Source organism: Rattus norvegicus, chromosome 1, assembly GCF_021556685.1.
Source record: "Rattus norvegicus strain SHRSP/BbbUtx chromosome 1, alternate assembly SHRSP_T2T, whole genome shotgun sequence".
NCBI lineage: Eukaryota > Metazoa > Chordata > Mammalia > Rodentia > Muridae > Rattus > Rattus norvegicus.
This window is the reverse complement of record NC_141534.1, coordinates 235692790-235716241: the sequence shown is the minus strand read 5'-3', so window position 1 is coordinate 235716241 and position 23452 is coordinate 235692790. Positions and strand designations below refer to the sequence as shown.

The 23452-nt window shown below is 46.1% G+C and overlaps 1 protein-coding gene across 8 annotated transcripts in view; it reads right to left on the bottom strand.

Moving 5' to 3' along the window:
* Positions 1 to 22564, bottom strand: part of Kank1 (KN motif and ankyrin repeat domains 1) — a 194384-nt gene extending 171820 nt beyond the window's left edge. For 4 of the 8 annotated variants that reach the window (XM_087564168.1, XM_087564195.1, XM_087564172.1 and 1 more), the window contains exons 1-2: positions 22241 to 22564; positions 1180 to 1236 (exon numbers count right to left, since the gene is read on the bottom strand). The gene's annotated coding sequence lies outside the window, so the exon portion shown is untranslated. The remainder of the gene's footprint in view (positions 1 to 1179; positions 1237 to 22240) is intronic. The other 4 variants (XM_087564167.1, XM_087564194.1, XM_087564171.1 and 1 more) reach the window with 1 other exon arrangement.
* Positions 22565 to 23452: the final 888 nt, after the last annotated feature.

Here is a 23452-nt window from a genome sequence, read left to right as displayed (position 1 = left end):
GCTGAGAAAGACTCCAGTCATTTTCAGGGGGATTTGTTTCCTGTGCGTACAAAGTGATACATACAATCGGGCTCCTAAAAGCCCAATATGGAAAACAACTGTTCAAAGATGAACACAAATGCAATGATGGGCTCACGAAAGGATACTCAACTTCTGAGAAGAAATACAAATTAAAACCACTTGAGATATCATTTTTAAAAAAAAAAAAATTTAAACACCCAGAGGAGAGGCGGCATCTGCATCTACCGGTGAAGAAGAATGGAGCGGCCTCTCCAAGTACTGATGCATCCTGTCACCCGGCAACATCTCGTGACGTCACCACATCGCGTGACATCATCACATCACGTGAACAGAATGTTACACCTGCAAAGCTGTCTCCCTCCGCATCATAGGATAAGAAAGATTCACGGGAAGCAGATTAACCAGAATATGGGTGTGTTCATTTAAAAACATACTGTGCTGCTGTGACCAAAACTGTCAAGCGAGCAGGGTCTCTGAGGACGGATTATGAAAGCCTCTTCGTCACACTTAACAACTTTTATATTTGAGCCATGTATTAGCCATCTGTAAATTTTTTTTTATTTAACCAAATGGTCAAGCAAAGCTGAAGCAATTCGCAAAAAACAACAACAACAAAAAAAAAAAAAAAAAAACAAAAAACAAAAACAAAAACAAAAAAACCAAAAAACACAAAAGAATGGATTTTAAAAACCAAGACAAAAATTAGGAAGGGGGAAATGGTAACAGATTGAGAGAACCGCTTTTGAAAGACTAAGATTTGAAAAAGATGAAGGCTGGTAGTCCTGGTACACGCATGTCATTAACCCCAGCACTAGGGAGGCAGAGGCAGGCAGATCTCTGTGAGTTAGAGGCTAGTATGGTCTACAGAGTGAGTTCCAGGACAGCCAGGGCTACAGAGAAACCCTGTCTCAGGAACAGAAAAAGAGACAGAGAGAGGGGGAGGGAGGGAGTGGGGAAGGGGAGGGGAAGGGGGAGAGGGAGAGGGAGCGGGAGAATTTGATAAAAAGAATAAGATGTAAGGGGGGATCCTGAGCGAATAAATGTTGCAGAAGCTAAAATAATTTGTTTCCATATTTTAAAGGCTTTTGTATTCCCAGAAAAAAGCGAATAAAAGGGGCCATTCACAATTCGTGGGACAAAGAGTTTTAAAACGATTACCGGGTTGGGGATTTAGCTCAGTGGCAAGCGCAAGGCCCTGGGTTCGGTCCTCAGCTCCTAAAAAAAGAAAAAAGAAAAAAAAAAACAAAAAAAACAAAAAACGATTACCAAGAGAATAGAAGAAAAAACCCACTTTCTTTATCCCTGCCCCTTAAAAAGGCCGGCATGGGGCGCACATCTTCGTGGCTCTGAAGGCAAGCACATGAGAACGATGCTGTGTGTGTCAGTGTGAGAACGTGTGGCTGCCAGAGCAGGAGGCAGGGAATCTCCCTCTAACAATCTTCCCCTTACGGACCTTGCAACAGGGTCCCACCAGTCAGCTCATCTGGTTGGCCACCAGCCCTCAGGATCCTCCTGTCTCTGGTCCCCAGTGCTGGGATGGAGGCACATTCAGCTATATCTGGCTTTTTATATAGGTTCTGGGATTTGAACCCAGGTCCTCATGCTTGCACAGTTAATGTTCTTATTCACTGAGCTACTGCTTCACCACCCATAAAGTCACAAGCTATATCTTCATCTTCTTCCACAGAATAAATAGCATCCAAAGTTCTTTTAATAAATAAATAAATAAATAAATAAATAAATAAATAAATAAATAAGACAGCCCAAAGCAGTTTCTCAAGAAGCTACCATTTGGGAAATGGGGAAACAGCTCAGTCAATAAGCTTCATTCAAGCATGAAGACCCGAGTTCAGAACCCTAGCACACATGTTAAAAAGCCACCATGGTAGATAGTGCAGCTGTAACCCAGCTCGGGAGAGACAGAGAGAAGAGAGGATCCCTGGAGCTTACAGAACTGTTGTGTCAGATCAGTGAGAAACCCTATCAAAAAAATAGACTGGGGCTGAGAGATGGCTCATTGGTTAAGAGCATGTATTGCTCTTAGAGAGGATATGGGTTCAATTCCCAGCACCCACAAGATGACTCACAACCAACCATGACTCCCAGTCCAGGATATCTGACTCCATCTTCTGACCTCCATGGTCACCATGCACACAGATGGTGCACATAAATGCATGCAAAACACTTACACTAAAAAAAAAATACATAAAGTAGACAACACTCAAGGAAGACACCCAGTATTGACCTCTGCCCCCCAACACACACACAAGTACAGATACACATATGCATGCACACACATACAGACATGCACCCATATACAGACACACACACATTCACACATAAACATGCATACACACATACAGACATGCACACAAGCACACACATTCAGACACATACAAACATTAATACACATATACAAACACATGTACACAAGCACACACCCACACAAACACATATGCACACTCAGATGCCACACAAACACATGGGAAAAAATACTACCATCTTCATGAGTCTAAGCCAGAGGGAGAAGTGACAGCATTTTTGTGGTTTAGTGACAAGGAAAGAAAGACAAGAGATTTGAAGGCAATTCCTGAGGAGAAGGAATTGGGGGTGACAAAGTGGAGACAGCTACTGTTTTTACGTCAAGCCTTTGTAGAACTGTCTTCTTCAGGTATATAAACATGGGCTAGAGACGTAGATCAGTTGGTAGAGTGCTTGAGGAGGATACATGAAACCCTGGGTTCCCTCTTCAACACTGAATAAACATGCATGGGCATGGTGGTACATGATTATATATAACTGTAGCTCTTGGGAGGTTGAAGCAGGTAGACCAGATGTCCTAGATGACCCTCAACTACATATCAAGTTTGAGGCCAGCCTGGGTTACAGTGACATCATGCCTCAATAAATAAATGAATGAATGAATAAATGAAGTATGCAAACATACATAAATAATCCATAGCCAGCCTGGGTTACGGTGACATCATGCCTCAATAAATAAATAAACAAAAACATTATGTAAGCATACATGAATAACCCATTGCTAAAACCTTTCATAGCTCTAATAGTCCAGTTTTGGGGTGTTGTGTTTTTTGAGGGGGTGTTTATTTTTTCTACAAATGAGAACCAACAAATGGCTTTACCTGTCCTGCCCCAATAATACCAGCTGCCTTTCAAGTAGCAGCTAAGAATAGCCGACGGTTTCTGGGTCACTGCTGCTGGTGCTGCCTACCAACTCCTACTTGTGGGTCAGGACACAGCCATCGTCTTGGAGCCTCGTTCACTGAGCGAAGTATTTGGAGACAGGGCCAGGAGAGCCACACTCCTTGAAGGTTCAGCATTTCTCATTAACTCCATAATTTCTATCATTTTGAAATGACTAAGATCACAAAATAAGTCAGAATCCTTAATGCGTTCATTTAACCCAAACCTCATTCTTGAGAGGTGGAATTAGGAATCCATGTGGGTTTGCATGCAGGACTTAATTATAAGCATCTTAAACAGAAAACAAATCATTTGTGCAAGCCCAATGGCTGTAAGTGAACACAGTTTAAAGGGGGAGGGGGTGCTAAGCCTGTGGGTAAAAGCCGATGTGGTAAAATACTAGGTGTATACTTGGCATAAGAGCTGACTTGAAATCCCCAGTCCCAGTTCTGAGAGAAATGCAGTCATCATGGCTCAGGGACACCACCTCAGTCTCTGCTGTTCCCTGTCAGTCACAGTACCAACATCAGCACCTACTTATGTAGACCTTACAGTGTACTAGAGTCAGTAGCCCCAACATGGCCAACTCAGAAACATGAATCACTACCAGGTTTTGTGCATCAAGTTTTGCTAAAATCCACAGGGATCCCTCCAAAGACGTCAAGGTAAAAAGCAAGTTCTGGGAAGATGCTTGTACAGCTCTGGGTTCCTCTCACACTGCCTACATGTGAAGCCCCTATTAGATTTTCTTATGTGCCAAAGATACACACTGCACACGGAAGCTAAGTTTTAACTAACGACTGCCTTTACAGAACTGTGGCAAGAAATACTTCAAAAGATATTCTGTCTGGGGCTGGAGAGATGGCTCAGTGGTTAAGAGCACAGACTGCTCTTCCAGAGGTCCTGAGTTCAATTCCCAGCAACCACATGGTGGCTCACAACCATCTGTAATGAGATCTGATGCCCTCTTCTGGTGTGTCTGAAGACAGCTACAGTGTAGTCATATAAAATTAATAAACCTTTATTTTAAAAAAAAAAAGATATTCTGTCTGAAATTAGCAGGCTTTAGGTTTAAGAAGCAAGAATCGAGGAGCAACTAACCAAAGATGGAGACAATGGGAATCTAAAGTGTGTTAATGCCTATCTGAGCAAAATTCAGGCCAAGGAAAGCAGACAGCGAACCAGCATATGCCTAATGCCTTTGCAGAACACTGACCAACCCAAAAAGGGCCCAGGACCCGAGAGAAAGCTGTGAGAAAGCTAGCTAAGCTGGGGCATGAGCAGCCGTCTGATACACCTATTTCTCCCCTTTGGGGTTTAGATAGGGTTTCTCTATGTAACCATTCTGGCTGTCCTGGAACTCCCCTTGTAGACCAGGCTGGCCTCGAACTCACTGAGTTCCACCTGCCTCTCCTTCCCAAGTGCTGGGATTAAAGGCATGCACCACTATGTAAAAGCGAGATTTGAACTCTTATACGCCATGGCTTTCCTGAGGTTGTTTGATGATTCTAACAACAAATGGCAAAGTAAGGAGCTGAAAGATGGCTGAGCGGTTAGGAGCACTTGGTGCTCACACTGAAAACCAGGGCTCGTCTCCCAGCACCCACAGAACAACAGCAAGCCATCCACAAGTCCAGTTCCAGGGGATCTGATGCTCTCTTCTGGCCTCTGAGGACACCAGACACACACATACACGCAGGCAAAGCATCCACACACATAAAATAAAGATAAATACATTTTATTAAGGTCAAATTACTGTCAGCAAGTACGGAAAGGAAATGAGAGGACCACTTTTAATCAAGCAAAGGCTAGGAAAGGAGAGGAGGGCAGAGCCATCTCATTTTTCTAACTTACTGAAGCGAATCTGTCAAGAGTCCCAGACATCTCAGTAGCTGAAACTGAAAGGTAAATATCATGGACCATGCAGTGTTCATAACAATGTGTGTGTGAGTGTGTGTGTGTTAGTCTGTGTGTGAGTGTGTGTGTGTGAGTGTGTGTGTCTGTGTGTGTGAGTGTTGTGTGTATCTGTGAGTGTGTGTGTGTCTGTGTGTGAGTGTGTGTGTCTGTGTGTCTGTGTGTGTGTGTGAGTGTGTGTCTGTGTGTGAGTGAGAGTGTGAGTGTGAGTGTGAGTGAGTGTGTGTCTGTCTATCTGTCTGTGTGTGTCTATCTGTCTGTGTGTGTCTGTGTGTGTGTGTGTCTGTGTGTGTGAGTGTGTGTGTGTGTGTGTCTGTGTGTGTGTGTATTTGTACATCCATATTCACCAGGGAAGCGCTTTCTTTAAAAAAATATATTTATTTATTTATTTATTTAATATATGTGAGTACACTGTAGCTGTCTCAGACACAGCAGAAGAGGGCAACAGATCCCATTACAGATGGCTGTGAGCCACCATGTGGTTGCTGGGAATTCAACTCAGGACCTCTGGAAGAACAGCCAGCTTTTAACTGCTGAGCCATCTCTCCAGCTGGGAAGTGCTTTCCTAACAGTGAGGATTCTGATGAGCACAGTGCCTCCCCACGAGTGGCTCATTCAACAGAAACCTTCATGAGTGTCTTCTATGTTTCTACACTCTGTCCTCATGTACATTATTAGCTAACAATTCTACCAAAGTAGACAGAGAAAACAAAAACAACATAAGCATTCAATAGTGAGTTATTGGTTGATCTGAGGAAAATAAAGGTTAAGTTGCTAAAAGGTCATCAAGACTGCAAGAAGGTCATTTATATCATGGGGTTATCAGGTACTGAGACAGTAGCTCTGAGCAAAGACCTCTAGAGTCAATAGCACTTCTGGCTGGACAACACCTCATACAGAGAAATCCAGGAAGCAAACAGGCATGGCTGAGGAAGAGCAAGGGAAGAGGGTACAGGAAAACCGGTCACAGTCTCAAGGAGGTCCATCAAAAGCGACAGAGGTCACTTGGGAAACAGAGAGTAAAAATACTGTGCTGGATAGTTTGTGTCAACTTGACACAAACTAAAGTCATCTGAGAGGAGGGAGCTTCAATTGAGAAAATGCTTCCATAAGATCCAGCTGGAGGGCATTTTCTTAATTAGTGACTGGGGGGGGGGGGCTCAGTCCACTGTGGGTGGGGCCATCCCCTGGGCAGGCTGAACCAACCATGAGGAGCAAGCCAGTAAGCAGCATCCCTCCATGGCCTCTGCGTCATCTCCTGCCCTGTTTGAGTTCCCGTCCTGACTTCCTACGATGATGAACAGCAATGTGGAGATATAAGCCAAACAAACCCTTCCGTTCCCAACTTACTTTTTGGTCATGGCGCTTCATTGCAGCAATAGGAAGTCTATCTAGGTGAAGCGACATTCCCTGGCCTTTTCTTTTTCTTCCACCCCAACCCCAACCCCAGGGTCTGACTATGTAGCCCAAGTTGTCCTTGAAAGTGAGGTCCTGCTCTGGCCTCCTCATCTTCCTTCTCCAAAGTGCATGTTCCAGCCTGCATGGCTCACTATCTAACAGGCTTACAAAAGGGCACTGCCAGGAATGGACTACAATGGACTGCAGTAACACAGGTACAGGAAGATGAGGGCTACGGGCAGAGGGGGTGGCTTCGTGTATTCTGAGAAGGACAACCAAGATGGGTGAAGAATTAAATGTGAAGTGTGGAATAGGGAAGTAAAGGTGACCACAGAGCTTTTGTCTAGAATAAGCTTAGGGTGGGAAGAGCCAGTTCGAGGCAGTCACCAGGCACCCAAATGTGAGTGGGAAGAGATAACCGGACAGAGGAATGGAGCTAGGGAGATTCAGAGGAATATCGGTGAGAATGACTGGAAAACCCATAGTACTTCAAGCCTGGAGCCAAGCCAAGGCCATCAGAGGGGCATATGATCTACAGAAGAGCCACGTTAAGCTCAGTCCATCCAAAGTTGAGCCGTGGAAGAAGACAGAATGCAAAGGGGTGACCCATGAGCAGGAGGACCAGGACTCGGTTTTTAATAGGATTGTGTCTGCTCACTCATCGGTAGACACAAAGGAGGAATGGTAAGTAAAGTTCAGAGAAGGGGAGCAGCATATTAGTGTTGGCGTTTAGCTTTCGGCCAACTCAGGTTTGGCTCTCAAAAGCTCTCAGCCTACAGATGGGAAGCGAAGTGTAAGCCACAGCAGCCAGAGGCAGGTCAGGTGTGTGAACAGGCACACCTTGCTAGCCCAGGGATAAACATTAGAGTTTGGAAAAGGCGCTGGGTTAGACACCAATGCAACTTATCAGAACACACCAACATAAAATTCCCTTCTAGATCTGGCCAGTAACCTGTCCATTCCGGTGTTTGCCTCCAGGTAGGGCAAGCCCACTCCTTGGCCTGAGAGCAAGCCCTGACTGACACACACCAGGAGTTGCTTCCTCATTTGGGTAAGAGTTTGCTCTGCTTCTAGGACTGAAGTCATGGGATTCTCTGTGCGTGATGCAAACATGGAGGCCAGGGAGCACGGGAGCAGAGGTCTATACAAGCTGTGCATATACTGACGAGGTCTTAACTCACAAGAGTTGGCACACACTGTGTGTCCTTGTTCGTGTCCTTGTTCTGAAACACCTGAGGCAATTTTCAAAACTAAATGAAATTTCACTCATCTTATTTCATTTAATTCAATTTTTTAATTTTATCTTACATGTGAGTGTTTTGCCTCCATGTATGTATGTGCACCACATGTGTGTGTCTGGTGCCTTCAGATGTCAGAGGAGTGCATCAGACCTCCTGGAACTGAAGTCATGGATGGTTGTGAACCACCATGCAGGGTACTGGGAATCAAACCCAGGTCCTCTGTAAGAGCAACAAGTACTCTTAACTGTTAAGCAGTTTCTCCAGCCCTGAAACTTCATTCACCTTAATTAAAACAGAAAATGCACAAAATTGAAAACAATGGGAATGCATTGGAATAGTTTATGGGGTTTATATCATTCAATAAATCAATTATTTTCCCAAGGAAGATTCCAGCATTTTCTAATAGCACTTTCCCCATCTCTCTGCAAAAGGGGGGCTTTCTGGGAGATAGAGTGACAGCATCATGTGAAGGCTTCCTATGACTTTTTCTAATTAATTATAACGTAAGCTGAGGCCACGCTGTGCTAAATCAAGAAGTAGAGAGAAGGCAAGCGCCCTACTCAACACTCCAAGAGCCAATGAGCAGGGTCCTTCAGAATTCCACAAATGATGGCTAGTGCACAGAAAACAAGTTTTCATTGAGTTTGGCCAGGTCAGCTGTTCAGGAAGCACCCAGGGTTTAGCATCCTGGGCACCCAACCGCTTTGGAAGTCACAACTCCAGATTCTCATGAAACTAAAAAGCTGACCCTAGGCTCCTCCCTAAATAGATGGTCTCTGCTTAGACAAAGGTCTGGGTGACAGAATGGCAGGAATTGGCCAAACTTGCCCCCAACCTCAGTCATCCCCCACCCACCCACCCAGGGCAATAACCATTGAGCTCACTCAAGTTCTGAGCCTCCTACTGTATGCACTTGTATGTCAACCATTCTCCCTCATGTGGAAAACTGCCCCTTCGGCTGTGTGCAGCCTTCCAGCTCTGCCCATCTCCAGTCCCTGGCTTGAGCACACTAGGAAGCTCGAGGCTAAGTACTGAGACAGGTACACCAGGGTGCCCTGAGCATGTTCCCACTAAGAGGAGCCTAAATGAAGATTTAATGAATTGCAAAAGTAATATAACGGCCATCAAACTTCTTGCTCATTTGTTTTGGGGTTTTGAGATTAGGATCCCACGGTACAGCCTTGGCTACTTAGAACTTGCTGTGTTTAACAGGCTGGACTTGAATTTGCAATGCAACCCTCATCTCTGTCGTCTCCAGAGTGCAACAGTCACATGCATGTACCACCAAGCAGGGCATGACCCCTCACTTCTAAAGCCGTAAGGTAGAAAACCCCTAGTAAAGACTGTTGGGGCAAATTCATCTTTTTCTTAGTTTTTCATACTCATAAACTTAACTCTGGGATCCTGCCAGACTTGAGAGTTAAGAAAATACAGACCCTAAAGGGCACAGAGATTATGGGGTGCTGCTAGCAGACGGGATGGAGGGGCCCCCTCCAGAGCTGAGGGAGGAATGGCCTCACGGCGAAGACGCACACAAGTCTAAAGTATGAGAGTCAGCGTAGTCAGGAGCAGTGGAGACCTTCTCTCTGGTCTTGCCATGCTCGGGTGATGTTCATACCATGCTTCTCTTTCCTAAGCTACATACAATGCTTGCCCTCCAACTACCCAGCAACTAGATGAATACATGGGAAGCATTTATCCTTATCCTGCACTTGCACAGACAAGTCACCAACAGCCAAGTGCTTTAGGATGAAGTTCTCATCCACAGATTTCTCCCCGTACAGTCTCAATGTAGCATGTACAGTACCACCGTGGCACATGAATCCTGGGGTAATTCTGTAAAAGCAAGACCCTTCAAAACCAAACCCCCTCTCTCTGGTGCTCCAAAAGGTTTTCTGCAGGCGTTGGAACTCTGCAAACAACACAGAAGGAGACACAGCCCAAGGACCAGCTATCAAGAATGTGGTGGAGCTGATCATGGCTTGGGTCAAACAACCACCGGGATGGAGTTCTGTTAGCAATCTTATTTTTTAAAGAAAATGGTCAGGGAAAATGTATTAGGTCCTAAAAAAGTGCTATTCTCCTTAGAAGGCTCCATCTTCTACACACAGAGGTGTACGTGTGTGTGTGTGTGTGTGTGTGTGTGTGTGTGTGTGTGTGTGTGTAAGCATTTCCCTGTGATGCTACACACGCATGTGGAGAGCAGAGGTCAACGTTGAGTGTACTCCTCTACCACCCTTCACTTCTTTGTTCTTGCTTTTTGGTTTTTTGGTGGGGACGGTCTCTTCCTGAATGTAGAACTCAACACACTTGGCTAGACTCAATAGCTAGCAGGCCCCAGAGACCCATCTGCACCTCCCCAGTGCTTGTCTTACACCCACCCACTGCCATACCTGGCTTTTACGGGGATAAATTTAGGTTATCAGCCTGGAGGAGCAGGCATCCTGCCCATGGATGGATCCGCCCACCCTCCATTTCTAGCCTCTCGGTAGCACTAGCCATTGCTAGAGCGGGTAGCACATACATATCAATATAGGTAATTAAGCATGATTGCTTGACTCATAGATAGGGCATGTGAGAAAGCCAGACATGAAAGCCAAGAGAGTAACAAATATAATTATGGTTGGTTGGGTTTTCTTTTGGGGAGGAGGGGCGGCGGGACACAGGAGGAGTGAACGCAGGGACTTGCACAGGCTAAGTCAGAACGTCACCGAGGTTCTAGTCCTGAGAAATAGGATTTCTTTCTGGACTCTTCTTAACAATGAGTGGAAAGTTACCAAGCTGTGGGTACAGCTCTCCGGCTCATGAAAGATTAATCAGCTCTGTCCAAAGAGTGGACCTTGTTTTCCAAATCTAGGCATATTTCCGAGGCCTAACCTTTGCAAAATGAAACTCGGAGTGCACTTTAATCAATTCTAAAAACAGCTTCGGCCCTGGCATAGAGGTCATTAAAACTTTCTGAATTAAATATAGTTTTCTATTATGGGAGATTACACTATTTGCAGTCATTTGCTGCCATTCCGGAAGATTACACCCCACCCCCATGTTTATGTGACGTACAATATTCCCAGATGGGAGGATTAATTTAATTATATCCCCCCTCCTCCTGCTAGGCAGCTTATCTTTGTGGCTGGGCCCCACCCACTGAAGAACGGATCCACAAACAGGCATGAAGAGTCATTTCCTTCTCTCTACACTAGATATATCTCAGAGTGGGTAGGGTGACCTGTTCAGTCTGGACCCCAAAGCAAAGAAAGACCCTGCAACAGAGCTCTTGCTGTCATGTAATATAAAAAGTCCTTGGTGTAAGTCACTGTCTAAGGCAAGTGAGGCAGCCACTCTATTCTTGAAACCAATGTATTGACCAAGGGAGGAATTATGACCAACAACAGTCTTTAGGAGTGGCCGGGTATACAGGTCTTACTGTTAGGGAAGGTTCAGCAAACCAAGGACAAAACAAACAGGAACTAACTTCTACCTTTTTCCACTTAAAATCTTAACCTTCTGCACAGCTGCTTCGGGGAGCATGGGGACAAGAACAGAGCAGCTATGAGTTTGGCTGACCTTTAGAAGACCCCGATAAAAAAGAAGATGGTGAGTTCAAAGAAAACAAGGCGTCTTCACACAGGCGTGTAATTAATGTCTAACCAGTGGGGGATAAAATGAGAATTGAGGTTATAAACTTAACTGGCAGACCCAGACTCCTGGCAAAACCAGGAAATGTAACTCTGCCAGTTTTATGGGAAGTAAAAATCTTTGTAAGTCCTTGGTACAGCGTGGCCTCTCTCTTAGTCTTAGTGGCTGCCTGGAAATTTGACCTGAAGATTTGAACCACTTTTCAAACACCAATTAAAAAGAACTCAATAAACAGTAATCGATCTCTTAGTTAAGGTTTCTATTGGTATGATGAAACACTATGGCCAAAAGCAGCTTAGGGGAAAAGGGTTTATTTGGCTTACACTTCCACAGCACTGTCCACCACTGAAGGAAGTCAGGACAGGAACTCACAGGGCAGGAACCTGGAGTCAGGAACTGAGGTAAAGGTCATGGAGGGGTGCTGCTTACTGGGTTGCTCCCCATGACTTGCTCAGCCTACTTTCTTATAGAGCCCAAGACCACCAGCCTGGGATGGCACCACCCACAATGGGCAGGTCCCACTCCGATCAACCACTAATTACAAAAATACCTTAAAGCCTGATCTTATGCAGGCATTTTCTCAATTAAGATTGCCTTGTCTCAGATGCCTCTAGCTTGTAAGTTGACATAAAACTAGCCAGCACAATCTCACACGTGTTGTTGTGGGGTTTTTTTCCCCCTAAGAGATGGTCTGTTCAAACTGGTTAGTTTTTCTTTTTTTTTTTTTTTTTACAAACTATCTTTAAAAATAAATCAAAATGATTTTACTTTTAAAAAATTGATCTGTATGCTTTAAACATGGAACAATTAATACAGTAAGAGTAAAGCCCCTAACACTTAAATGTTTATCTTGATGAATTGTTTTTTTTTTTGTTTTTTTTTGTTTTTCTTTTTTGGTTCTTTTTTTCAGAGCTGGGGACTGAACCCAGGGCCTTGCGCTTCCTAGGCAAGCACTCTACCACTGAGCTAAATCCCCAACCCCAATGAATTGTTATAAATGAAAAGACCTGTCAACACCTAGACCAGAGAAAGGCAAAAGTACCCGGGTGGGATGTTCCTCCTGTTCCTCCCTCAGTGCTTCCTTGCTCTGATCTGCTCTGTCTTGGCTTCTAGCAGCTGAGCTACTTCTGTGTAGGCCGAACTCTGTATAAGTGAAGTCATATAATATGTAGTTGTATCTGACTTATTTCTTTTGTTATAGTATCTATACGTGTTTATCTTATTCTGGACAGTAGTCGATCTTTCCTCTTTTTAATGCTAAGCAGTAGTACTCCATTATACAGGGATATCACAGCTAACTTTGACCCATTTGGATAGCTTCTAATCAGCCATATTGATGAAGTCTCCCAAATGCTTATGACACCATGTATATGTTCATCTTGCTGAGTATATGTATCTTTTCCGGGAAATGTAGTTTCGGGGGAGTGTAGTTGCCAAGTTAGTGTGTGCTCCCCCTTAACTGGAACTTCCAAACAGCTTTTGGGGGAGTGGGGGTTGACCCACTTAGAGTTTCATCAAGGTTTGTTGTTAAGTTTCAACCATTTGTTTGCAAGTCTTACCAGGCATTTTTTCTAATGGCTACAAATGCCATCTTGTCCAGTTTTAAAACTGAGTTTTCTGTTGTTCTTACTCCCCTGTAATTGTCTTCACAGAATTTAGACAAGTCTGTGAGATGTACACAAATATCTTCTTCATGACCTGTCCCGACTCACTGGCCTTGTACTGATGAGAGGAAAGTTTGTTTTAATGCCTGTGAGAACAGATAACAAGGTGCTCTGGCTAGCCCTGGAAAGTACCGGGGATTCCTCATGAGAACACTGCTTTCCCAGAATTCCTCATCCAAACACTGCTACAAATGTAGCAAACGTTACAAATCTCTATCCTCGGCTCCTCAAACTTCAGACACAACCTAAGGTAGACAGGAGAGGCAAACTTATCTCTTGCATTTATACAGATTCTCTACAGACACTGTTGCCAACAATGAACGTCTTACCCGACAGACCTAGGAAACCCCACAGAAGCTTCCAGAACAATTCCACTCAACCTGCAGTAGTCCCGTCCCACAAGTCTCAGAAAAGATGTTTCAGGCAGCAATACGGATATGCATAGAAAAAGATCTCATCTTTCTTCAACCCAGGGCCCCCAGTAACCAGTCCCCCAACTTCGGCAATACTCTTTATCCCCCACTAACCAGAGGGCTCTCCTGGTGATACTGAGGATATAATCTACTACCTCACTGATCTCCTTAGGTCTACTGTGAGACAGCCTCCACACACCCATTTGGCTGACAGAAAACGACAAAGAGACTAAGAGTGCCCAGAGGTAGGGGAGACGGTATATCTTAATAGCGGTGGCCAGCGGGTCCCTGAAAACCAGCCTCCATTTGTCACTTAGAGAGTTCTACTTCTCTATCCATGTGGGCTGGCGAGTGTGGTAGCCCCTTTCTCTGCTCTTTTGACCAGCAGTAAACAAGACAGCCCTTCAAACTTTTCTAGGGACTTTTTAGTCAGGAATGGTCTTCCCTTCCTGATTGTCCTTCCTGTGTACTCCCAGCATTCAATCCAAATTTACCAAAATGTGCTTACACCCTTCAGCATGAGATTTGAACTTCCTGTCAAACAGAAAAGCAAAGGAGACATGTACACCAGGAAAGGGTGAAGTTGAGACCCCTGGGCTCCAAGTGCCTAAGCCCTGCTTTATATCCAACCAGAGCTTCTCAGTCAAGATCTGGGCAACAGTAAGAAGACCCAGGAGAGGAAAGGCTGTTCTAGAAAAACAAGGGGAGGGAAGGGAGCCCTGGCTGAAGGGCCATTTGCACAAATTTGATGCCACAGGCCTCGTCTGAACTGCAATCAACTCAACTCAACAGGCTGAGTGAGGGCCCTGTCAGATGGGCATGCTCAGCTCTCTGGGCAACCTAGATGTGAGGCCAGAGTCTCACCACACATTTTCTTTCCAAGTTTCCAAGGAAGGGACTGCTAGACTGCATTAAAGTCCACAGCCCCAGAACTTTATGACCTCCTTTGCTACTAAATGCAGGAGCAGGTGTAACAATTTTTTTTTTTTCACAGAAGCTACTTTATGGCATCATCTGGGGCTACTGGAGTCTTCAAGGTCTTAGTGTCCTTTCTGGGGGAAAAGGGAGGACAGTGTCTCAAAACGTGTAGCTCTGGGTGGCATTGACTTGATATATATATATATATATATATATATATATATATATATATATATATATATATATATATATATATATATATATATATATCAAAGTGGCCTTGAACTCAGGGACAAGCCTACTTCTGCCTCAAGAGTACTGGGATTAGAAAGTCTTACGTACAGCTGCCTGGTGTCTGCTTGCTGAAAGGACTGGGCTGTAGCTGCTGGTTCTCGCCTGGTGTTTGCCAGCCTAGAGGACTGGTCTACAGGGGCTGAACCATGTTTGGTGTTTGCTACGGGACTGCACTGCTGACAAAAGAGATCAAGCTCGTCCCCTAAGAACTACTGCTGAACAGGTCCACTTCCTCCATATCCTGATAACTTTTCTCTTCTGCTGCCTCTGCTGGGTGGTGGGCTAGAGGAGAGCTTGAACCCTTATTAAAAGTAGGTTGCAAAAAAAAAAAAAAAGTTTGTCTACACAGACCCTTCTGAATAGGAGGATCACGGTGCATTGCTCTCTCTCATACTCCAGGGGTGGAGGACAGGAATGGGGAACAAATGAAAAAAAAAGGGGGGGGGGGGTTCAGAAGCACACTGGTGGCTGGGCCAAACTTCACTATGGAAACAAGGGACTCTTCCACCAAAGGACAGGTACCACCCAGTGCCTAAACCACGCAGTGGTGACTGGTGAAGGTGAACCTTCAGGCACTTCTGCTACTGACGAGGTGGTTCAGAAGTGTTTTAACAAATACTCTTGAATGTCTATTAAGGGCAGTCTAGTTTCTCCCTCCATGAACAGCCACGAGCCAGGGGCTCTGCCCCGCATCTCTCCAGCACACCACCAAGGACACTCAGACCCAACTCTGGAGCCATAACCACACCCCACGGCCTCTCAAAAGACACAGCCCAGTTCACACCATCTCACAGAGGAACCAGCGAAAACTGTGAGGAAAGGCCCACCCTCAGCTGTCTACCTAAATGTCTTCTCCTGATGTTTCCACATGGCCTGCCAGGCGACTGTTTCCTTCATCCACATCTCTCCCACATCCGAATTTAGGCTCTAAAGGTGGTCAAGTGTCTCTAGAGGCAAAATCTGATTCTGCACCCCAGGTTGAAGTCCGGACTCCCTCTCACATAACCCAGAAGTCAAGCTGTTCAAGCAGGACAGTCCTCACAGGCGTGTCACAGGCGTGTCACAGGCATGTCACAGGTGTGTCACAGGCGTGTCACAGGTGTGTCACAGGTGTGTCACAGGCATGTCACAGGTATTTCAGATCACAGGCACCCATCCCTTGCTCATACTCATATCCAAGAGCCCAGGAAATGGGTGCACGAAGAAGCACCAGATGGGTGCTAGTTGTGCATGGCACTTTTAAAGAGGCTAATTCCTTCAAAGGAGTCAACCGAGAAGACAAAACAGGAGCCCTGAAGTTGAAGGAAAATAGCCAAAACAGCCTCAGGAAACAAATCAGCGCACCCAAGCATTCTACCCCCCACAGGTTACATTCCTAAAACAATGTTCTCTCAGCATCCAAAGCTTACATCCCTGTCTTGGATTCTTCACGGATATCACCTGACTCTGGGTTGGCAGGCTCCGCCCTCTATGAGGAGCTCTGCTTCTTCCCCTCCCCTCCTCCCTCCCACCTCCTGACCCATTCCACAGCATGACTCAGACACTGTTCCTTGCAAAAAATATTACCTCAGGAGGCAAAAAAATCAATGAACTAATTTAGCACAATATAAAAGCTGAAAAAGCACAAGCCTGTCAGCTTTTAATCATATCTGACAACACCCTGAATATCACATTCTTAGAGGTTATCTGATACAATTCTATTCTTTCCAGTTTGGTTAGACAAAAATAATTCCCTTGGAGAAATGAAAATAAATAGTTATGGAGAAGCAGATATAAACACCAGACACAAAGTTCCCTGGTGGTCAGCTGGTTGGTTCTAAGGCAGGGTTTTAGGGGCCCAGAACTCGAGATCCCACCAAACACTGGGTGTGCGGGCACCTCTGCCATGCCCAGCTCTCGATGAACTCGTTGGTTCCTATTTTATTATGCTAAATAAGCAAAGAGAATGTGAACCCTTTGGGTTGCCAGTCTTCATTAGTCATCTGGAAGGTTCAATACATGCACTCACAGTCAGCTAAGGCTGAAATAAGGCCACAAACAATTGCGAACATTGGCAAGAAAAGCGGGGCTTCTAGAGCTCACACACCAACGTCAGAAGTAGACACTAGCAAAGTCACTTTGGCAGTACCTGTCCCAGCTCAACTCCAGGCCCAGCCATTCTACTCCTAGACCAAATAGATGCCCATGTCTGTTCAACAACAAGAGAAATGGCACAGAAGTGCCCATGACAGGTGTCCTAACCAATGAAAGAAGTCAGAGAAGGAACTTGAAGGCAAGAACAGAAGTAGGAACCATGATACTAGCTACTGGCTCACCACTCACCTAGGGATGGTGCCGCCCACAGGGGGCTGGGCCCTCCTCTATCAATTATTAATCAATACCCTCAAGAAAAATACCCAGAGATGTGTCTACAGGCCAATGAGAAGGAGCCAATTCCTTAGCTGAGGCTCCCTTTACCTACGTCAAGTGAACAACCAAGTTTGGCCATCACAATACCACTATCTATATTATAAACAAACAGGCGACCTCCCAGTGCCAGCCACGTGAAGATGATAAAGAGTCAGATATTCAAAATACAGAACCCTGGACAGCAATAAACGTGACTAACCCACAAACCCACACAACGGAGGAGATTAATTTTAGGAGCACAACACAAAGCGAGAAAAGCCAGGCATGGAAGGTCACACTCTGTGTGATACTACGTATATAAATTTCAAAACCGACAAAATTAATCTAAATGTCAGAAATAAGAGTAGTAAAAAGGTTGCCAAACAAAGGGAGTTGGCTCGATCTTTAAATCCTTGGTGGGGAAAGGAGAAGAGGAAGAGGTTGGTACAACACATGATAAAGGAGAGGCAATCCCAGCCCCCAGTGGCTGCCCCTAGGCTGCTACCTTTACAGGGAGGGGCGCTCGGTTGAAATAAGTTCTAAGAGGAGGTGGGAGAAGAAAAGGAAAAAGATGCTTTCAGACCTGACTGCTGCTTTTACTCAGGTTTGTTCCTTTCCATGTTTTTCCTTAAAGAATAAACCAAAGCCAGGCAGGGTGAGCTGTCACAAAATGGGGGTGGCACAGAGACAGAAAGACTATGGCCAAGAGACCAAAACTGTGATGCAAATATCAACAATACAAGTTTACACTCTTGTCTCAAATCAAGCCAACATTTATACTTTAAGAAACATTGGGGGTTGGGGATTTAGCTCAGTGGTAGAGCGCTTGCCTAGGAAGCGCAAGGCCCTGGGTTCGGTCCCCAGCTCCGAAAAAAAGAACAAAAAAAAAAAAAAAAAAGAAACATTGAAAGTGGTTTTATCTGCCGTGTGCTGTAACTACAAACCAACAAAAGTAGCAGCCGCTCTGTGCTCCTCAGAGCTCGGCTCATACAAACAGGGATCAGTGTGTCTTCTGAGACCTAGAATAAGCTCCACTGCCCAATTCCATTAACTAAATGATTTTCTTTTAAAGCTACCTTCTTCTGAGCTCCAGGGCTCCTGACACTATACTATAATTGTTTCCAATTAACTGATTGCTTCTGTAATGAAATTAGAATGAGTTTCTTACTCTACCAAGCCAGGCTGCGAGCACATTCACAAACAAGGCTCGGAGCTGTACTGGTCCCAAGAGTCTTCTTCATACAGAGGATGTCATAAGCTTCCAGCATTCACCATTTAAATGCAAAGTGCAGGACGAGAAAAAAGAAAGAGGTCTAGGCTTAAAGGTGTAAGGGTGAACTAAAAACCACTGGGTGATACTGCTGACTGTGGTGAGGACCCCACCAGCCCTGGGCAAAGACAACCACATCTCCAGTGCTTGGGGTATGGTGGTGGGGTGTTAGGGAGGGAGGCATTCACAAAAACCTCAGGGTCAACTCTCCCTCACCCAAGCCAATTTCATTGTTCTCTTTCCTTGTCACTCCCAGATGCACAGGTATCTCTCCCAGGTTGGCCTTGAACACATGACCAGTCCAACCTCCCCAAATCTCTGGGATTACAGATTTATGCCACACACTCAACCTATTAACGCCAGGGAAAGTTCAGTAACTCACCAAAAATCACAGAGCAAGCTCGAGATGCTACATTCCAATCAGGGGATCTGGGCTCGGAACCACAACAGTATTTATATGTGCAGGCTGGCATTCACGGTCACACGTCTATGGATAAAGGGGGTGAACTCAAACTGCCACTCGAACGTCACTGTCCAGCATTGCTGGTATCTAACTTCTATGGCCTTGCCCGCTTGAGTTTCTGGTTCTCAAGGTATAGTCAACCCCTTGCCTGTCACCCAGATCCCTGAGACCTACTCCTAGTTCAGTGACTACCTCTGAATGAGAATGAGCTCCTGGGACCCACTGTAGGCAGGGTTAACCCCTGCTTCCTATCCTGACTCAGTATCGCAGTTCCTACTCCCATGCTATGAGCTCATGTCATAGAAAGAAATATAATTATTATTTACCAGAGTTAAGGAATATCACCTTACTCACAAGCTCTCCCATTAGGGAAGTTTCCACTGAACTCCATCCAAGGGAGAAAGAAAAGAAGTTGCAAACACCAGCTACACAAAGCAGCCACACATGGATCTCCCAAGTCTTCAAAAGGAGCCCCCACAGTGCTGATGTGCAGGTATGAAAAAGCTCTCGTGGTATAAAACCAAGCATTCCCCTGCCTTATGCTATCTTCCTGAAGAAGAGAGAGGAAGCACACGCCGCCACTTCTGCTGTCCTGGAAGCCAACAGTACCTCCCTGTCCACTGTGAGGCTCCCTAGAGATGCTCAGTGGTCCTTATTTCCCCTGAGATCCCTTGAAGATCACTGACAGCTCTCAGGAACAGCTCTTAAGCAGCCGGGAAAGAACCTTACGCAGAACTCGAACATAAACAGATAAAACATCTCTCAGTCCTGAGCCGGAATGTTGGGGAACTTCACGTTTTTGCAAACTCTCTCTGGACAAAGCAAGCAAACCAACAAAACCAACAAAACCTGATTTTATGCTAAGATCCTTCTTTGTATCTCCTAAAGCCCCTGGCTCAGAGCCTCTGCCACAAAGTATCACACAAAGAAACACTGAACGTGACTGCTCAATGAAATTGCCACTTGCTCTATTTAGAAGGAAAGACATTGGGGTCACCCACCCCATTACCTTCCGAAATAGCATTTCAACCCACAAGAGACCCCTGTCACTGTTACCAATTTAAAGATGTCTTTACCTAATTCCCTACTAGGTTCAGAGGTTCCCTCAGCTTTGCAAGGAGCGGCGTAACAAGGATTCAGAGACACACAAAGGAGAAGTCCCGGCTACGAAGCAACCAGGTATGAGAGGGACACTACACATGAAGATGATTTCTGCAGGAACACACACCATTCCAAAGAATGGATAAGCATTCCCAATGCCAGGGTGATGACTGCCACACCCCAGAAGCATCCCAGTACCTGCGCCGTCCATGGTGGCACAGCTCTGCAATCCCAGCACTGGGAAGTTCAAGACTACTTCTGGTAGACAGTGAGTTCGAGGCTAGCCTGGGCTATATGAGATCCCATGTCAATACATACACACAGACAGGTTTGATGGTATTTTAAGAACAACATTTCAGAACTATTAAAATATGTTTAAGAGACACTATAAAAGTATTAGGGTCATCACGTCATATGAGCAGAGGGGATCACTGTTAAATCTCCTGTTGTATTTTAAGGCCAGTATAAAGCTCATATGCACTGCTGATATCAGTATAACCTAAAAAAAGGAAGAAAGAAAACTATTTTGGAAATTTATTTGATATTATCATCTAATCCAAACACTAGCTCAGAACTCCTAACTTTATTCCTATTTCCAATAGACATGAATACAAATGCACAGACTCAAAGTCCCACCCTAAAATGAATTAAGTGTGGTACAGTCTTACAATGGAATACTACACAGCCACTAAAAGGAATTGTCTTCCCAAACCTTGGCTTTCTCCTCGTCTAAACCCTCCCCAACCCCCTCTCTCTTTCCTTCCTCTCTCATTCTCCCTTGAAGGGAATATCTCATGAGCTCCCCAGTAGTCCCAGGATTTTTTTTTTTTTTTGATGTAGCAATGCCTGCAGTTTCTTTCCAGCCACTTTGAGCAACATTTTTTAAAAACTATTTTTAGGCAGTGGAAGTGGAGCCCAATGATAAAATACTTATTTAGCATGGTTGAGGCCCTGAGTTGGAACGGCAGTATTAAAAACAAACCTTGCTTTTAAACTTGAAGAGTTTTCTTTTCCCTCTAATCTCTCTCTGTTGGGCACGTGCATGCTCTGATTTCTGTCCTCTTTCTTTGTTGCCTGTCGTCACTCCCCTCAATCCCACCCCCCTACCCCTAATCCCAACTCCCAACCCCCCAACCCACACCCGCCCCCACCTCCAGAAGTCAATTTTGCCAAAGTAACTCGGTCAACTGGAGCGACCAAGGGAGGAGGCAACCCTCGCTCAGAAAGATCACCAAAGGCCCCCGTGGGAGCTAAATGAATTCCCCTTCCTAGTGCACAGGCAGACACTCCACCATCCTCACCCTTTTTAATCTCCCCCAAGCAACCGGCGCACTTTCCCGCAGCCACCCAACTCAGCACCTTTCCCGAAATTTAACAGTAAAACAACCAATGGTTGATTACGTGTCTTCTCACTATTTACCCCTCTTACCCTGAGGGAAGAGGGAGAAACAGCAGCCGCTCAGTTGGGGAGGTGGTTTTTGTGGGGAGGTGGGAGCAATGAAAAACCTTCTGGTTAGCGTTGATGATGGCATAATTTTATGATTATATTAAAAGCCGATGACTCATGAATTTTAAAAGGTATATTGATGTGTATTACATCTCAACTTTTAAAATAAAGCTTAACTAGATTAAGGTGGAAGGGCCCAACAACTTACTGGAGAGCGATGTACGGAAGGAGAAACAAGATAACTAAGTACTGTATAAAAACCAACTCGAACGAACTCGCCATTAACTATAAATAGGCAAGGAAACTTTGGTTCCCAAGTAGCCCAGGTGACGACCAATGTCACTGATCTGGGGGATCGGCATTCCTGATTAGTCTTGGGCTCTTGGTCTGATTCCATGCTTTAATTTAAAGACGAACCGAGAGACACCTCTGGAGAGAAGTGCAGAAAGCAAGCGCTGGGGGACGCCACAGAACATTGCTAACGCGAGCAACATGGCCTGCGCCGGGTCAGCCGCGAGCAGTCAGCTCGGGCCGGACCGCCCGCGAAAAGTTGCCTTTGAAAGTTGCAAAGGGACGGGGTGAGGGGATGAAACTCACCAGCTCCGCGGCTCCGGAGCGCGGGGTTTCTCACGTGCCTGCGCGACCTAGTGTGCCTTGGGACGCTGCCACCCGCCCGGCTGGACCTGACACTGCAGGTCCTCATGAACTCAAGCAGGTCCCGGAGCTTAGGACGGTCCCTAAAGGCCGCACCCACCCCTCCCCCACCCCCAGACCCTGCAACACCAGCTAGGGCCACCTGCCGCTCCGGGATCAGGATAAAGGAGTACTAATCGCCGCTCCCTCCAGCCAAACGGAACACCGATCTTACCCTGGGACGTCTCGGAAAAGGGCGCTGCACTGCACCGCACTCCGGCTCCGAAAGGACTGGTTGGTATCAAAGGACCAGCGCGCCCTACTCCTGGTCGGGAGGCGCCGCCCCCTCGAGCGGCAGCGGTGATCCCAGGCGACTGCTAGCCAAGGCAACACCACCGACCAGTGTCGCCGTGCGCTCCAGCACGCGCCAAGAGTGTGAGACTGGGCACCCTGTGGCTCGGGGTAGAATCGGAGCCCAGAAACCCCTGATCGTCCCTGCAGGGGACAGGAGCGCAGCGTTGCCACTGCTCACCTCCAGTGCCGCGAGTCTGGAGCTAGCGCAGGGAGGGAGGCTAGCGGGGCGGGACCGCGAAGCTGGGCGGGGCCTCGGGAAGCGCCAGAATCAAACCGGAGTTGCACTAGATCGCGGAGCAGAATCCTGCAGTTGCTGCGCAAAAGTAACCTGCGGCTGCCGGGAGCCAAGGAGTGCAGAGACACAAGCCGGCTGCAGCTCTGATCCAGAAACGCGCAAGGTACCGCGCGCTCTTTGTACCCGGGAGCCGGCCCTGAGAAACCCAGTGCGCCTGCGCGCCGCCGCGACTCTGCTAGGCGCACCTCCACAACACTGGTTCCTACCCGCCTGTGCGACCTTCCCATTCGCCCTGGGGTATTCAGGGCGAGCAAGTTACTAACTAGGGGAGCTGGGCGCGCCAGAAGCAGATTAGCACACCAATAGCGCCTGTTAACGCGGCCTGTTAAAAAGTTGTTTGGAAACCTGAACGGAGTAGGGGATTGGAGGTTGCAAGTCTGCTGTGGAGCGGCTTGAAACTTCCAGCCAACTAGGACGCTGCAAGGGCCTAGATGCATTCCTTCCACCACCTGGCAGAGTGAGGAGTCTGGAGTCTTAGGTGGCAAGGCCTGGCGACAGGGTGTGGAGCCCAAGAAAGAAGTCATTTGTCTCTAAAAGCTTCATCTGAAACAAGGCCAGTAGATCCACAAGCTCTGGGGACTGACGCTCAAGTCCTTTTTCAAGAAGATGGCCAGGGACAGGAAAGTCGAGTGATCAAAAACAATATAACTGCTGGGGTGACAGAAGTCTGGAGCCAAGAGGACCAAGGGCTCTAACTCATCCTTTGCTAAATAGCAAGTTCCAGGCCAAGCTGGGCTGAAAAACGGGTATTACCAAAACAACCATAAAGCCAGTTCTGAAGGCTCTGATTGTTTCATT